General features: G+C 41.8%; 1 long non-coding RNA gene across 1 annotated transcript in view; it reads right to left on the bottom strand.

Moving 5' to 3' along the window:
• Window positions 1-986: 986 nt before the first annotated feature.
• Window positions 987-17703, bottom strand: part of LOC143304419 (uncharacterized) — a 73715-nt gene continuing 56998 nt past the window's right edge. The window contains exon 4 of the long non-coding RNA XR_013061110.1: window positions 987-2379. This is a non-coding gene — a long non-coding RNA (uncharacterized LOC143304419). The remainder of the gene's footprint in view (window positions 2380-17703) is intronic.

Genomic DNA, 17703 nt, shown 5'->3' with positions numbered 1-17703 from the left:
GAAAGGTTTAGGTCATGGATGAATGTAAAATAAGAGAAATGTAAAGAAAGCGATAAATGTAAAATATTTTGTTAATTCGACAAGTATGTAAATAAAATTAAGTGTACAGTATAAATGTAAGGAGGCGTGTTAGGGAAGTGATACATTTACACTGTACATGAGAGTGTGTGTGTAAGGGTTAGAGGGCGTCAAGGACTCAGTGGAGACAAAAGACTGTTGCCAGATGTTAGAAGAATCTAGGCTAGTCGGTTGGCAACCAGCGTGCGTGCAAGACGTTCTTAGAGAGGAATATAGGTGTATAACTATTATATGGAAATATAGAAAATAATTTGTATTCCCAAATCCTCGAATTTCCTTAACAAGTTAAGTACTTTTTTTTTTCGTGGAGGAAACCTTCATAGGCGCCCCGCGCCCTCCGGGGAGAGGGCGCTGGGTAGTGCCGGATTCGTACCGGCTAAAACCTCCACGGTGGCCTGTCCTGACGCCTGAGTCGAGATGCACCCGGGATCTCTCCCGAATTACTACCGGTTACCCCCGGGCGACTATCTCTCCTTTTTTTTGTCGAAGGGAGGCGTCCTGCTCTTCTTGGACCGCTGGGGGGGGACCACGCCCCCTAGCGCCTCGCTCCTGCTGCGTCATCCTGGGGACCCCGTCCCCTGACGCCTCTTCCTGGTTCTTTCGCGCTCCTATGGTGGCCGCGGCGGCGCCGGTGGCGGCGTCGCGCCCCTGCGGCGCGTTGTGTTCCTCGGGCGCTGCGATTTCCTGGACGGATCGCGAGCTCGCTCCCGGTTTCTTTCCGCCCGCTCCTTCGCCAGCATGACCTGCTCGCAGTAGGTGCGGATGGCGGCGAACTCCTGGCGCCCTCTGAGCATGGCCGCGACGACCGCTTCGGGGGCTAAGCTCTCGCCGATTTCGAGCCATAGGACGCGTCGTGGTTCCGCCCATGCCGGACAGAACTCCAGCGTGTGTTGCGCCGTGTCCTCCTCTTCCTTGCAGTGGTGACAGACGGATGTCGCCTCTCGCCGAATCCTTAGCAGGTACTCGCCGAACACTCCGTGGCCGGTGAGCACCTGCGTCATCCTGAAGGTCAGCGGCGCTCCGCCTCGATCCCTCCAGGCCTCCCAGTTGGGAAGCACGGCGCGAACGGCCCGGTGCGGCCGCACGGCGTCCTCCTGGATCAGCTGCGAGCGCCATCGTTCCCACGTCTCCTTCTTCGCCTCCTCCCGGATGTTCGGGGCCGGCTGGCTGGCGGTCGATGGCGTCGGGCCCCTCTGGTGTTCGTACACGCGTTCGAGCGCCAGGGCTTACAGCTCGAACGGGGGGATGCCGCCAGCACGGTCGCCGACGCGTACGACGTCGTCCTGTAGCCTCTCGCTATGCGGATAGCGGTCGTCCTCTGCAGTCTCCGCAGCAAGGTCAGGCTGCGGCGACTGGCCGTCAAGCTTCTGGCCCAGACGGGTGCCCCGTAGAGGACTCGGGACCGAACCACTCCCTCGTAGAGTCGGCGGATTCTCGATCCTGCTCCGCCGATGTTCGGTAGGAGGTCGCACAGGGCGTTGGCTGCGGCCGTCGCCTTCGGGACCAGTTGCTCGAAGTGCGGTCCGAAGGTCCATCTGCTGTCGATCGTGAGACCCAGGTACTTCATCTGGCGTTTCACCGGGACCTCTTCTCCGCGGATGTTCGCCGACAGTCCGGGAGGAGGTGTTCCTCTTCGTCGCTGGTCGAAGAACCACAGTGCCTCGGATTTGGCCGGCGACACCGTCAGGCCGAGCCTTCGAATGGCGCGCACCGCGCACCGCGCACGCCACGGCGTCCTCCGTGCGATTCGCCGTGTCGTGCCACCACCGTCCCCCGGCCAGGACCAGGGTGTCGTCGGCGTAGCACACCATGCCTGCTCCCGGGGGCATCGGACATCGGAGGACGGAGTCGTAGGCCGTGATCCAGAGTATCGGTCCCAACACCGACCCCTGCGGAACGCCGCGCTCGATCCCTCTTCTTTCCTCCCCGTTCTTCCCGGCGTAAACGATGTATCTGTCTGTCAGGTACGCTCGGATGATCCCTACCAGGTACGCCGGGACCTCGAAGTGTCACAGGGCTTCCACGATCCTGGCCCAGGGGATCGAGTTGAAGGCGTTGGTGACGTCGAGTGATACCGCTACTGCCACCCCTTCTCGAGAGACCTTGTCCTCGGCCATGGTCTTCACCTTCTTCACCGCGTCCACGGTCGAGCGGCCGCGGCGGAATCCGTATTGGCTGTCGTGCCATCCGGGCGCCCTCTCGGTCATGTGAGCCTCCAGCCGGGCGGCGATGATCCGTTCGAGCATCTTTCCCACCTCGTTTCAGTTAAGTACTGCTTGGAAATCGATGGTTGTCGTCGATCTATGCGAGCATGCAACAGACGTGAAATATAATGCAAAAAAAAATCAGTGAGCAACCTTCGGTCAAAATAGAATCGTCAAAGATGCAATAAGCTTTCATAAAGTTAATGCGACTACCCGTTCTAAAGTTACTGCTGGATTGTTTCCAGAGAATATGAAATAGGACAGTCTGTCATGTTCTTCCGTCAATTAATCTTAAAGCCTTCATTAGAATTTCATGGAAACACAAATATCAGGCCGTGCGTCTACAACCTAGTTGTACAATTTGCAAATTACGTTCCACGGTATGATATTAACGATTTTTGTGGCATCAATCATATTACGGTTAGATTTAGTTTAAACCTAAGACTATATATATGTTTTAATTATAAACTCGTCAATAATACATTTCGCTACATCGCGTTCCAGCTTGAGGAAAGAAAAGGGTGAAATATCGTAATAAATTTTTGTATTCGATACTCTAACTTTAATTACAAGGAACACTCGGATCAATTAATTAAATACAACTACTATAAAATTGACATATTTTCTTCCAAATATCTACCTAGATAAAAATCGATCAAGGATCTAACTAAACTAACGACGCGTTTATCAATAAATATCGCATTGACGGTACATACTGATCCTTTTGGTTGAGAAATTGATCAAACTTGAAATATCAACGGTAGGTATATCGTAGCGACGATCCGAGGACGCCCTTAGATATCATAATATTTTTACTTATTCTTTTACGCGTTTTCTTCTTCTTACTAAGGATAAAATATCACATTTACATTGGCAAGGATCAAATTGACGTCAATTTCTTTTTCGTTGATTCGATGATCGTGAAAATTTTTACTTGACATACAGTACACTAATGATGTTGAAATTTTTCTTTAAATCGAACAACGCGCTAAAATTGGGCAAAATCGATTGAAATCCCTGTACGAAGCGAACGCTATAAAGTTCATAGAAAGTTAATAAGGGTTTGGAATAACGCTAACAAAATGGACTGTGAACTCGAGCACGCCCTACGCGATTCATTCGTATCGTGCATTAGGAGGAAATATCGTCGATCAAAGGTCATTCACTCCGTAGGCGGATACACGGTCAGATACACGGAGATTATTTGCGAAGGGCATAAAACAGCGAAGGGCGTCGTTAAGGGCATCGAAAGGAGAGCAACCACAACCATAGAACGCATAACGTAGATGGCATAGTAATGGGAACATAGGGGAACCATAATTCCATTGTACGTGCCTATCCATCCAAGCTGCTTGCGGGGGGTAACTCTCGCGGGAAATTCGAGCGTATTAAAAGTCTCGATCTAGGCCGGTTTGATAGATCGGCTGTCTCGAAATGGTTACCGACGCCAGTGTCACAGACGAAATTCGAGCAACTGTATATAACAAACCGAAATTCCGAACGCCTTATCGCGTGTAACCGTCCGGTCAGCATCTGTTCTCAGCCGCCTGAGTGGCATTCGATCACTCCAGCCGTTCTCCGAATTTTACACTAAGTATAAACAAAACCTTCTCCCACTCCAACGAATGGAAGAATATAAATGCTCCCTTCAAAATCATCCAGTCAGTCTAATAAAAAAATTCTTAACTAATCCAAGTATCGAAAGTGTATCATCGCGAACCGAAAAAATTGTATAAATTGAGTAAAAAATAAAAAGAACTTAATCTCCTTTTCGGAAATTAACAAGTTCCTTATTTTTACCTTAATTTTACACGACATTTTTGGCGATCCGTGCCAGGATCTATTCACTTCAGTGCAAACGAAATTACGATTTCGGCGTACGCGCATCATTGAAGATCGAAGGATCAACGGACCCAGTGCGAATCTTTGCTACTACGAGGCCCTGCAGCAACTTTCAACGTTCCATTACGGTGAAACTAGACGAGAGGACTACGGTCAGCGCAGAGCAAGCCTACGAATAAGATTCGGAATCTAAAACCAACCAGAGAGGAAACATCCCTGAGACTCCTCAACGGCCATAACTACTACGGTAAGCTGAAAAATCTGGATTCATTTTCACGATACCGTGTGAGAAAACCCAGTTTCTCAAGCGCTTCGAGTCCAAATAGCAACAGTAGTTCAGACTCAATAAGCTCAATTAGAATCATGCCCACATCACGAAAAGACAAAGTCGAAACTATTGAAACCGTTTCTACAAACGGAGGTACGGACAATTCGATTCGTGCCATACTCGACGTAATTCAAAAACAAATTGAAATTCTTGCGCAACGTGTAGAAGAGACACAACGGACGGCCGACAGTGAAAATAAGAAGCGTGCAGCGGAAATAGAACTATTAGGCAAAAATATCTCTAAAATAAAAATAGGACGCGACGCTACTACAGAACTAGGCTCCCTTATTACTATGGACGAATCTGTTGCCGCGAGAGATAGAACTTCCCCACCATGCGTTCCAATTCGAACAGAAGAAGACAACCATCCCTCTTACGAAGACCGTCCACCGCAATTCGCCTCTCCGAGCTTACGGGCCAAAGACGCGATAGTATGTATTCCGCAATTAAACGGCGAAGACAATATCGGAGTAGAAGAATTCATACGCGAAGTACGCGAATTACGAGCCATGTGTAGCGAACCCACGTTACTATTAAAAATGATTAAAATCGGGAAAATCACGGGTAAAGCCGCAATGGCCATCTGCAATATATCGATATACGAATACGGACACCTGTACGATGCCCTAAGACGAAACGTAGCCACCCAAGACTCTGTTAGAGAACATCAAGACCAGCTACGCGAAACGAGACAGCGTCACGACGAAAGTGTGCAAAGTTATATCATCAGGTTCCGCAGAGCACTCAATAAGTTACAATACAGTATAACGAACGAATACCGTGACGAAATTACTAGACGAGCTATGAACGACAGGATTTTAAAAGACTCCGTGATCGATTTTATCCGAGGCCTGAAAGGCGAAATAGGACAATTACTACTCGCCAATCCACCATACAATATCCTTGAAGCCGAAAAGAAAGCCACCGACATCGAGCGATTCTTCAGGGAAGATCGAAATCGACGACTAAAACCAATAGAACGATTACGACTTCCTGAGCAGCAACGACTAACAACCAATAATCCTAATCCGATCACTAAAAAACCAACTCCAACACCCAATCCAATGCCAAGAAGCTTCCGACAAACCGAACAAATACCACTTGCCCAAAGGACACAATTAAAATGCTTCAAATGCAACCAAATCGGACATGTCTCCAGTCAATGTAAAAATTTTCGAACACCCAGCCAATTTCCGAGACCACCAGCAGTCCACAATCTCGAGACACACAAGGAAGAAATAGAGGAACCAATAGACCAGACCTACGAATTAACGCCACAACAGGAAGACTACCCACAGTACTTTTACGATCCGACGGACAGCGACATAAATTCCTCATTGACAGCGGAGCAGGAATTAATATACTCAAGCGAAGATGCGTATTACGACCAAGAATAACAAAAGAACGGAAATTCTCGATGGGACACTCTAAATTTAAAACCAACGAACACGCTTTGATAAAACTATTTGGCAAAACTCTAGAATTATTTGTGGTAGAAGACAACTTTCCAATTATAGAAGACGGCATACTCGGTTTGCCAGCCCTATCTAAATTCAAATTTGAACTCTCGAATCAACAATTAAAACTTGACAATAATATACTTTTATTGCAACAGGAAAACGACGTACCTCCAAAACAAGCAGTGTCAAAAACAGTCTACCTGGAAGGAAAACCGACAACGATATGCTTTATCAATGGTGGTGAGTGCCCAGCCAAAATGACTAATTTTATCGAAAATTCAAATACGTATGATCAAGTCTCCACGTTTAAAGATTTAGTTAGACTTTCGCATATAGAGAAAACCCTCCGTGAACCAATCGAAAAGATATTGCTGTTCTACCTTGACGTATTCAATCTAGAGACCGACTTATTACCATGCACTAATCTTGCTAAACACACAATAACGTTAAAAGAAAATAAAATCATTAACACAAAATCTTACCGACCGCCTGAATGCCATAAAGAAGAAATCAAACGACAAATGGACGAAATGCTACAAAAGAACATTATAGAACCATCTGATTCTCCTTACAATTCACCAGTCTGGGTAGTACCAAAAAAGGCAGACGCCTCAGGGAAACAGAAATGGCGAATTGTAATAGACTTCAGAAAAATAAACGAACTAACTGACCAGGACGCATATCCATTACCTGACATAGACGACATACTATCTCAACTAGGCAACGCAAAATTCTTCTCAGCCCTCGATTTATCCTCCGGATTTCACCAAATCCCAATGGACATAGACTCTAAAAAGTACACAGCATTCTCCACACCACAAGGACACTATCATTACAATAGGATGCCATTCGGTTTAAAGAATGCACCTGCAACATTTCAACGCATGATGGATACCGCGCTAAGAGGACTCATAAATAAACATTGCTTCGTATATTTAGACGACATTATAATATTCGGACAGTCGATTGAAGAGCACAATAGCAACCTCGCGATAGTATTGCAACGCCTACGCGAACTCGGACTCAAAATACAGCCGGACAAGTGCGAATTTCTCAAACCAGAATTAGAATATCTTGGACATATAGTAACCGCCGAAGGTGTAAAGCCAAATCCCAAAAAATTAGAAGCCGTTAGCAATTTCAAACAGCCACGTAATCCCACAGACATCAAATCGTTCTTAGGACTAGCAGGTTATTACCGTAAGTTCATCAGAAACTTTTCTAAGATCGCGAAACCATTGACCGAACTTACAAAAAAGGAGACACCATTTCATTGGACAGATAAAACCCAGGAAGCATTCCAGACATTAAAAGACAAACTCTGTTCATCACCCGTACTAAAATTCCCAGACTTTGCGAAACCATTCACATTAACGACTGACGCCAGTAACGAAGGTATAGGTGCAATCTTATCACAGGACGGACATCCATGTTGTTATATCTCGCGAACTCTAAACCCACCGGAACGAAATTATTCCACTACAGAAAAAGAACTTTTAGCAATAGTATGGGCCGTGAAACGCCTCCGACAATATCTGTTAGGACGGAAATTCCTCATCCGAACCGATCACCAAGCACTAAAATGGTTACAGAATTGCAAAGACCCCTCATCACGCTTGATGAGATGGCGATTAAAACTAAAAGAATACGAATACGACATAGGATACACGAAAGGAAAAGATAATACTGCAGCCGACGCACTATCTAGAATACATGTTCTGACCAGACGACGCGAAAATTTGAACATAGAACTCGATAAAAAATATCACGATTGGGAAAAATCTACCGACGCGTTACCCAAAATTCTCAATATGACTCCGAACCGTAAATCTTTCTATCAATTATCCAAAACAGAGCTAGGAAAGTACGACAGAATCGAATGGTTAACTAAATTAAACGAAATTATTCATATAAACGAAAAGATAGGTATAGGCGACGACAGTTTCACAGAGACCGAAAAGAACGCGATCAAACAAATTTTACTATTCCTGAACGACACCGTAAAAGAATTAAATTTTGCATGGGAACCAATTCAAACATATAGCGACGAAGAAATAGACGAATTATTGAAAGAAAATCACGATTTAGTAGGACACCCCGGTATACAAAAGACATACGATCGCATTCGTGAACGGCACAGAGTACCAGATTTGATGAAACGTATACAACAACATATAGAATCATGCGACACCTGTCAAACATCTAAAACTACACGTATCAGACCGCGCGAAGAACCTTGTATCACCGACACACCCCTCGAACCAAACGATAAAATTGCTATGGACTTATTAGGCCCACTGAAAAAGACGAAAAAAGGCAATCAGTACATTCTATCCATACATGACGAATTGACAAAATACTTAATACTCGTACCACTAAAAACTCAGCAAACGGAAACAATTTGGAACGCACTCTTGAATCATTACATTTACATCTTTTCCGCTCCAAAAAAGATATTAACTGACCGCGGACAGAATTTTATATCTAGTTTAATGCAACAGTACGAAGACGCGTTTAAAATCAAACATATCAAAACGACATCCTTGCACCCACAAAGTAACGGATCTTTAGAACGGACACACGCAGTAATAACAGACATGTTAAAATCGATACAGCGAAATTCGGATGAAGAATGGGACGATCAACTTAACTTTGTATGCCTTGCATATAACACAATGATACACGACTCTACTGGTTACACGCCATTCGAACTCACATTCGGACACCAAGCCAATCTTCCCTCCACAATATCCAAGAATCCCCAACGCACATACGCAGACGAAGTCACGTTCCGCAAAAAGGAATGGGACTCTAGACTCCGACACGCTCGCGAAACATTGATCAAAAGTAAACAGCGATATCAGCGCGATCAAAAACGTAAAATTATAAAACCTCAATCAGTTTTCAAAGAAGGAGACTCTGTTTTAATACATAACGATCATAAAAGGCATAAACTTGATGTGGAATGGTTAGGACCGTACACGATTGATAAAGTATGTACTCCATACTATCTGATTCAAGACAAAAAGATACACGGTAATCGTTTAAAACCTTACTTTCCAGGTCGACGCTCCTCTTTGCCGGAATAGTATCCGCGCAAATAAATATTACACCATTAGAAGGAAACTCTGTATTCGTAGAAAACATAGGAAAAGGATATTTATACAGCGACACTGCCAATGTAATAGTAGGATTAGACACTAGCGACATATACGAACAGATAAGCGCAATAGAATCATATAAATTAACAATAGACTCACGTGCAATCAGCAAACAATACGTCGAAGAGTTAGGCGGATTACAAAATCGCATCAATAACCTAAAACAACTCGCAAAACACTTGAAAGCGTTAACACATACCCGGAGCACACGAGGTTTGCTTAACATCATAGGTTCCGTATCGAAAAGTCTGTTCGGGACTCTCGACGATGATGATCTTACGCTCATAAACAAAAATATGGACAAACTATTCGATGATAATAATAAAATCAAGACCATAATAGCTAATCAAACAGCACTTATTAGAAAAATTGTAAACTCAGAAAACCTAAACCACTTAGAGAGATCATATAGTGATATATTAAAATTACAACAGCAGGCAAATATCGATAGATCTATGCTTAAGATGATCATGAAAGTCGACACCGCGATGCAAACTTTACACTTCCAATTAGATGAAATACTTAACGTCATGATATTAGGCAAACAAGGAATAATTAGTCCACAAATACTTGACCCCAATGAATTCATAGAAAATTACGCCAAGGCAATAGGTAGCCAGATGTACAACACCGCGATTTCTGCCAAAACCGAACATTTTCAATTCATACTCGACATCAGTGATCTTAAAATCTTCACAATAGATGACAAAATATTTTTCAAAATCATAGTACCTTTAGTCTCTAACACAGAATGGAACATATTACAGATATATCCTATCCCGAGTAAAAGAAATGGAGTATTTTTGGCTCCAGTAGTCGAACATCAGATATATTTAATCTCAGGTCTTTCATTTATAAACGCTGATATCGAGTATTTCAACAAACTTTGTAAGAATCGAGCCGGAACCACTATATGCAAACAAACACTACCAATCCATGACAGAAATTCAAAAACCGATTGTCGCAGCGAAATAATAAATTTCAAACCACACATTGAACATTGTCAAATAACTGTACTTAAGATTCAAGACATTAGCTTTATACCGCTCAAAACTAGCAACTGTTACATTGCGATACCAGCAAATCCGATAGAAATAGACACAATTTGCCAAACGAAACATACCTTACAAAAACTTGACAAGCCTTCCATCATAAGAGCTAACACTTCTTGCGATATATTGTACAAAGACGAACACATGCGTATAGGCGAAACAAAAAACGAAGTCATATACGAAATCAAAACAAAAACCCTAGCGCTCAAAACAAACGATAGTTTCACTCATCTATTAGATAAACTCGAGCGAGCACCGAGAATAATAGATAATTTACAAGGCTATAAAACAACGATCGATAAAATAGGCGACGAGATAGAAACTCTTAATTTCGAACACAGAATTAAAAATATACAGTATTGGGGACTAACCACGCTCCAGATATTAGGGTACATAGCATTAGGCATACTAGGTATATATGGATTAAACAAAATAGGGGTATTCAAATGCATCAGGAAATGTATACAGAACAAATTATGTATCAATTTATTTTGTTGCCGAAATGAAACTGTAATCAACAGCCACAATGCGACAGCCCCACCAGTACCACTCACCCTGGGCTCAACACCCAACATCTATATTCCAACCAACACATACCACTCAGATGGAGAGGAGGAATCAGCTGTAATTTTCAAGCCACGTCAAGTCCGATTCCACAAAAGTCTTCTGAAGAAAACTTGAGGGATCAAGTTCAATCTAAGAAGGGGGGAATGTCACAGACGAAATTCGAGCAACTGTATATAACAAACCGAAATTCCGAACGCCTTATCGCGTGTGACCGTCCGGTCAGCATCTGTTCTCAGTCGCCTGAGTGGCATTCGATCACTCCAGCCGTTCTCCGAATTTTACACTAAGTATAAACAAAACCTTCTCCCACTCCAACGAATGGAAGAATATAAATGCTCCCTTCAAAATCATCCAGTCAGTCTAATAAAAAAATTCTTAACTAATCCAAGTATCGAAAGTGTATCATCGCGAACCGAAAAAATTGTATAAATTGAGTAAAAAATAAAAAGAACTTAATCTTCTTTTCGGAAATTAACAAGTTCCTTATTTTTACCTTAATTTTACACGACACCAGCGTCGTTTTAGACCGCATCCCCTAAAGAATTCGTTCATGTAGTTGGAAATCGGCTCTTTTTCTTGCTTTTCACTTATTTTTATCAATCAGGTTATTTCCTTTACAGAGACTACTTGGAATTCTGCTTTTTCTACCAGATGGAGCATGAAACACGAGTAAACGTCGAGTAATCACGTAGAATAGAGTAGACTTTACGAGTTTGCTGGTGATTCAGAAAAGTAATTTGTCAAGAACAACGTCTCGAGTTCGTTTCATACACTTTCGTTCACGAGTCGATCGATACATCGAAACATACGTTAGATAAAACAGGATAGTAATAAAATATCGCAAACGATTAATACGATTTTTCCCTATTTTCCTTACAATACAGACAATTGATAAGTATCGATATCATTTCGTACGTAAAATACACGTGAAATATACTAAAATGTGTTTATCCTAGGTGCGCTGAGAAGAAGTCTCCAATGACATATGGACAGTAGTGTAAAAAATATCAGTGATATTACCTTTAACGGTATGCGGATACTTTCTCGTAACATGACAAAGTCGTATCTCTCGAAACGATAAGAAATACAGGAAAATTTTATTTAATAAAATTCGATGGTTTCGAAGTGGCGCATCGTGTGGTATGAAAGTAGGAGGAGCGTTGTAAACATTTCACTTGTATCATTTTGCGTTCCAAACGTTCTTTTTCGTCTGTATAAATAAAAAGGTACCGAGAATCTTTTGTTAATATTTAACACGCATATATTTAACAAAAAATGTCAATGTCAATTAAGTTTTGTTTTATAAAAAAATGTCTTATTCGAAAAGTTGGATATTACTGTATTGATAAATTCAACAAAAAGATCTCGCTGGTTTTCTATAAAATAGCGAATATGACCACATCGATACGAACGAACTACCGCTACGTGTCACGCGTGTGAAGTAATTTAACATATTTTCGGTGCCGGTGATGTACAGACTTTGTTAACTGACAAGTGAATAAGTGTTCTAGTTAAAGTGCAGAAAATGTAATAAACTAGCTTCGTATATCTCACGGGAGAAACGTTTTTGCCTATATCAGAGCGAAACAATGAAAGCTTTTAACGCGTCAAAATATGCAAAATTATTGTTAAAGATACGATATCTCGTTCAAAACACACAATATTTTGTACAATAAATTTCAATTTTACACGTCACTTTATTTAAAACCAAAGAATTTCCAAAAATTAATTTTAGATTATGTTTGGCTATGCAATTTGCGATATGAAAGACATAAAGCAGAAATATATAACATAAATGACTTTTACTAAATATTTTAACAAATTTTATTTTAAAAATTACTCGATTCGTTCGTTTCTAGAACAAGAATATTTAATATAATATCGCGCAATGAAGTTTACATTCTCAATACCAATATAAATAGTTGTTGTAACATTTCTGTAATATCGTGATGTAATATGTTCACAAAGAGTGGACAATAGAGATGTTAATCAGACAGAAAAGACGATTGTGGCTTAACTTGAACTATTCATACCAAACGTACAGAAAACAGCGCAATCCACACTCTCTCGGCAACGCCACTCGCAACCTCCGTCTCCGCTCGACTCGCGCTCTGTTTCTCGACTCGCACACTGTTTCTCGACTAACACTCTCTGGCCGTTGTCCCATTCTGTTGTCCTTTTCCTAGGCCCACCGCACACGTGTTCCGCAGACGCTCGTGGCCAGGGTCACGTAGGTCTTTTCCACGAAACTATGCACTTGAAAAGACCGATGACACATTGATGGGCCCGACGGCGCCTCGGCTCTCGCGACACTGTTCATAGTTCGTCCGATATTTCCCAGGCCTTTCGTCCACGATACTACATTTCTGATATATATTTCATTGTAATTTAATAAAACATATATCGATTATGTTTATAATAACAGCCAGTTGTCATTTTTTATAGAATTTTCGTTCTCATTGAGCGAAATATCAATGAAACGCTTGTACGTTTATTGAGCGCGGAAAGAAAAAGCGGAACAAGGCGACGGTAGTGACTAATGATAAAAGTGCTATTTAAATCGCCGTCAATGCTATGAATCGTTTACATTACTTTCGAGGCGTGTATTTCGTTTTCTAATTTGTATTACATTTAAAGCGTTAATCGAATAAAAGCGGTGCAGCGTGTTCGTTGCAAATGACGTTTCTTCTCCTTCGTCGTTCTCTTCTGCAAAGTCATCAACGGTTGCTTGTTCGTACGAAAAGATTTACGTAATTTGCACACACGTTGATGCTCCCTTTGCAATTACGGAAGATGTGGTTTTCCATCCGTGTTTACGTCTCTATACATATTTCTATGTACACGTATACAGAAGAGTCGATGAATTTTTTAAGATCTAAGATTCACGGTACGTACACGGCAATCACATCTTAACATACACGAGCTGAAACAGAAAGCATCAGATTTCACGGAAACAAGGTGTTATTAACCCCTTCGGACTCTTTCGAAAGTTTCCGCAAACAGTTCACGTAACGTTAATTGCGTCAGAAACATTTCCATTGCCGATTGTGTTTAGTCAATGGCTTTTCGCTTAATTGGAAAACGTACTTCCGAGTGAAGCAATTAATGCCCGTAAATGGGAAAAGTAATCGACCGAGCGAAGGTCGACGTTAAATATTCGTCACTTATTCAATCCCATTGGCTTTCGCATTCTTGCTCGTTCTTTCCCGTTCTTGCCCGTTTTTCCCCTTCTTTCTCCTCGGTGCAATGAACTTTGCCATGTAAATCGAGAGAAACAGATATGAAATAGAAATAAACTCGCCCTTTTGTCAAAAGTATATGGAAAGATTTATGGTCGAAGGTGATTTATCTCGAGATGTACTTTAGGTGGATGGTTTTATTTTTGGTAAATTATTTTCAAGTCCATGAATCAAAGAACGATTCCATGAATCGAATAACAGAGAAAAAAAGCGACGATGAATGTTTCGTTTAATACCTAGCGTGAAAAAGAACGTGTGGTGAATTATTAATAAAACTAATCGCATAAATTACTTCGCGCCCAAAAATAAAAAATCGAACGTTAACGGTCTGACAATTTGATAAAACGTTTTCTATTCGATTTTTCACGATTAACAGTAAAAATAGCAAAAGCTAACGGAGTAAGATTAACGGAAAGAATTTCAGTTTTTTCCTAGTTAAATTAATTTGTAGAAAATTAACTTATATTTGTATTATCGATAATTATTTCATAATCACTCGATGAAATATTTAAATATTATTATCTGTATCTGATTTGAAATTTGATCGATTTTGTTTAGGGGAATTCCATACGTTAAGAAAATTAATTACAATTGCTCCAATAAGGTTGAAAAGCACGTGAAACTAAACGACAGCCTAAATTCTTGCGAAACGTTTAATAGATGTTCGTACGAATCGGTAAATATGTTGGATCTCGCGCTAACGAGCGAAATAAACCAAGAGAAGATAAGGAGAAAGCTCGGAAATTTTAGGGAAGGGAATGCAAGAAAATCAGATTTGCGTGCTTCCGCGAGATTATTTTCGTGGGAATGGGTAGAAATCAGCGGAGTGCCGACGTCGACGTCGACGTCGCGCTTCCTTCCCCTTTATAATGCCGCAAAATAATAAGAATTTCGTCTGCTTAGTCCCGTGGGTGCTTACATTCCTATTTATGACGACAGTATCTCGGCCTCTTTATGCCAGCTACTAGCAAATATGCACGGCTCGATCCCCGAGTTGTCGAGTATTTTCTTCTTCGGACTTCCTTGTCCAACCTTGCGGCAGAGCAACGATAATGGAGACAAAGTTACGCATTCTCCAGTCGATTCGCCCATTCTCGTCTTTTTCATTTTCCGCTTAGCAATGATAGAGGCGCAAACTGCGTAATCACTGTTGGAATACAACGATATCAGTCGCATGCGGATAGAGTGTCTGATCGTACAGATTCTTCCATTCGTTGCCCAGCGCCATCCCCACCAGCGTGCGTTCGTGAGATGCACCACGGCAGTTAGCACGCTTTTTCAAAAGGACGCCGGAAGAAGCGTGAGGATATGGATGGAACATTCTAGACGGGCACGTCGAGAAGCTACTAGAAGGTTCTGTGCCACATGTGACGCCACACAGACACCCACACAGGTCACACTCATTACTGCATAGAGAGTGGGGCTCTAAACCTTTTCAAGGGCCATGGGTCACTAAGCCAGTCTGTGAATAACTAGCCAACTGTCTACATTCCAGAACGCACATTTATAACTCTCGAAATAATTGTTTAATAAATATCACATTGTATTATTTCAACATAAACATTGTGTCTTCCACAGAATATTAATCCTAATTCCAAGATTAAATTCTAACAATCACTCGGGCCGATTTCCTCGGCAAATCACCGTAAAGTACCGAGTCTTTTAAACTTTCAACGGCCTTTAAGGTATTTCGAAAGCTATCCATATACATTTCGCACGCGTTGCTACATCATACACAGTTACGATATATCGCGCGCTCGCTTCGCAAATATTCATTTCTTTCGAAAAGGAAAACGGTCGTCGAGTTTTCGTTCTTCCGTTCTGAATTTATTTACGACATTATCGCGTATTCGATGGATATAGTATAAATATCATTAGTAGTAGGAGTATACTTTTACCATCGCGTATATAAATTTCCTTCAAGACTCGTAAGGTTGAATAACGTATACGTATAGTTGAAGAACTGAATGGTAAATATTGGATATTCCAAAGGCGAAGAAGCTTTCCACCAGAGAAAAAAATAAACTACATTTCCCTTAATATCAACACTTTCGTCATTTATCATTTTTAATATCATGTTCTTTCAATCGCGATCGTGTTTTGTTCGCACGCTACTTTCAACTCGTTCGATTTTATCCAATGTGTACTTCGATAAATTCCCTGTTACATCTCGTTGTCACGTGACTTGAACAGCGTTTAAAGCTTCGTTTGGTTGGCCGTATCGCAACAACAGCGTCCCTTTCATCCTCGCATTTATCTTCCTTGCTCGTAAGTTCGCCGGCGAGCTGCGCGCCTCGCCGCGTCGTCTCTCTTCACATTTCCATTACGATAAGGACCTTAGTAGCTGCGAGGACATGGCATATAGCATAATAACTAGCCATGAACAGCACAACACGCGGCCGCTTTATTTCACCGTTCCTGCAGCCTGAAATATCTCGACCCCCTGAAATCACTTCACACTCGCTTCCAGTAACTCGCGTCCCTCCGGCTTCTCTCTTCACCGGCGGTTCTCCATCCGCCTCTCTCCTATCCGTAGCGGGCTTAATGCGCGTAACGATAACTCATTCGAAACTCGTTCCGTCCGGAGAATGGCTCGCCGGATCGTACAGCCAAACATGAAAATAGAATCTCTGCTCGATTTGTTGTCAACGCGATACCCAGGACACGTGCGTGTTACCGTAAGGTAACGATCGGCGTGAGTTACGCGGCTAGCAACGGACTTACCAGCAAACTTTCACTTACCAGCTTAACAACGACAATCGTTTACACGCTGAAATATCCGCTTCAAATTTTATAAATATACGCTATATCTCAATCTCGATTAATATATGACGCTAGATGCCTTGGTAGTACGGTAAACACGAAAGCGTAAGATCGGCGTGGGACGAGCGTTTTCTTTCTCTTTTCGTATCACGTTCGCTTAACGTATGACACGCGTACTCTATCTTTGTGTTTCTATGTTTACAAACGAGCCACGTAACGATTAATCGATGTGATAGCTCGCAGTAAATACAAAATGCAACTTCTGTTTAATGATAGAAGCGGAAACGAAGCGATTCAGAATCTGATCGAATTCACCGAAGAAAGTAAAATACACGATTGACAAAGTAACACAACGCTCTTAATTAAAACGCGCGGTTGACACGCCGGTAACTTTCGTTTTAAATATAATACGTACCTTCGATTACATCGGGGCAATTATAACTTGTAAATAGTTTATGTTAGATTCTTCGTGAAAGTATTTTAAGATCTCGGCATAGATTCCATTAATGTATTTCCATTCCAGCTTAATAGTTAAGTAGAAGGTTAACGGGTCCTCGAGCCAATTGTGCTCTTCCGAGGGGAAAAGAACTAATACGGAGAAAAATAACGTGGAAGGAGATAACGCGTGGAATTAAAAATTTCTCTCTGTTGTTTCAAAAATTGGGAAATCTTCTAAAGAAACGCTGTGTCGGAAGGGACTCAAAGGTGGTGACTAGGTTAAGTGAAACACTTTGAAGCAAACCGTTTACCTTAGACTAGACCTGGCCAAACTGTGGTCTCCAAAACGATTTTTAGAAACTGGTATGCGAGCAAAATACGAATTTACAAAAATTCAACGATAATACCAAAAATAGATACCTTATTAGCGTAAATTAACTGAATATTATGATTATATCTTAAATATCGTTTTATTCGAAGCGAGACTAACGGGAAATCAGAAATTTTCTTCGATGATCCTCGTATTAAGTATAAATATTATTAATTTTTGAACAGAGAAGAAACGTTCCGT

The sequence above is a fragment of the Bombus vancouverensis genome, unplaced genomic scaffold (genome assembly GCF_051014615.1).
Source record: "Bombus vancouverensis nearcticus unplaced genomic scaffold, iyBomVanc1_principal scaffold0034, whole genome shotgun sequence".
Classification (NCBI taxonomy): domain Eukaryota; kingdom Metazoa; phylum Arthropoda; class Insecta; order Hymenoptera; family Apidae; genus Bombus; species Bombus vancouverensis.
The sequence above is the reverse complement of the archived record's forward strand: the minus strand, read 5'-3'. Positions and strand labels throughout refer to the sequence as shown.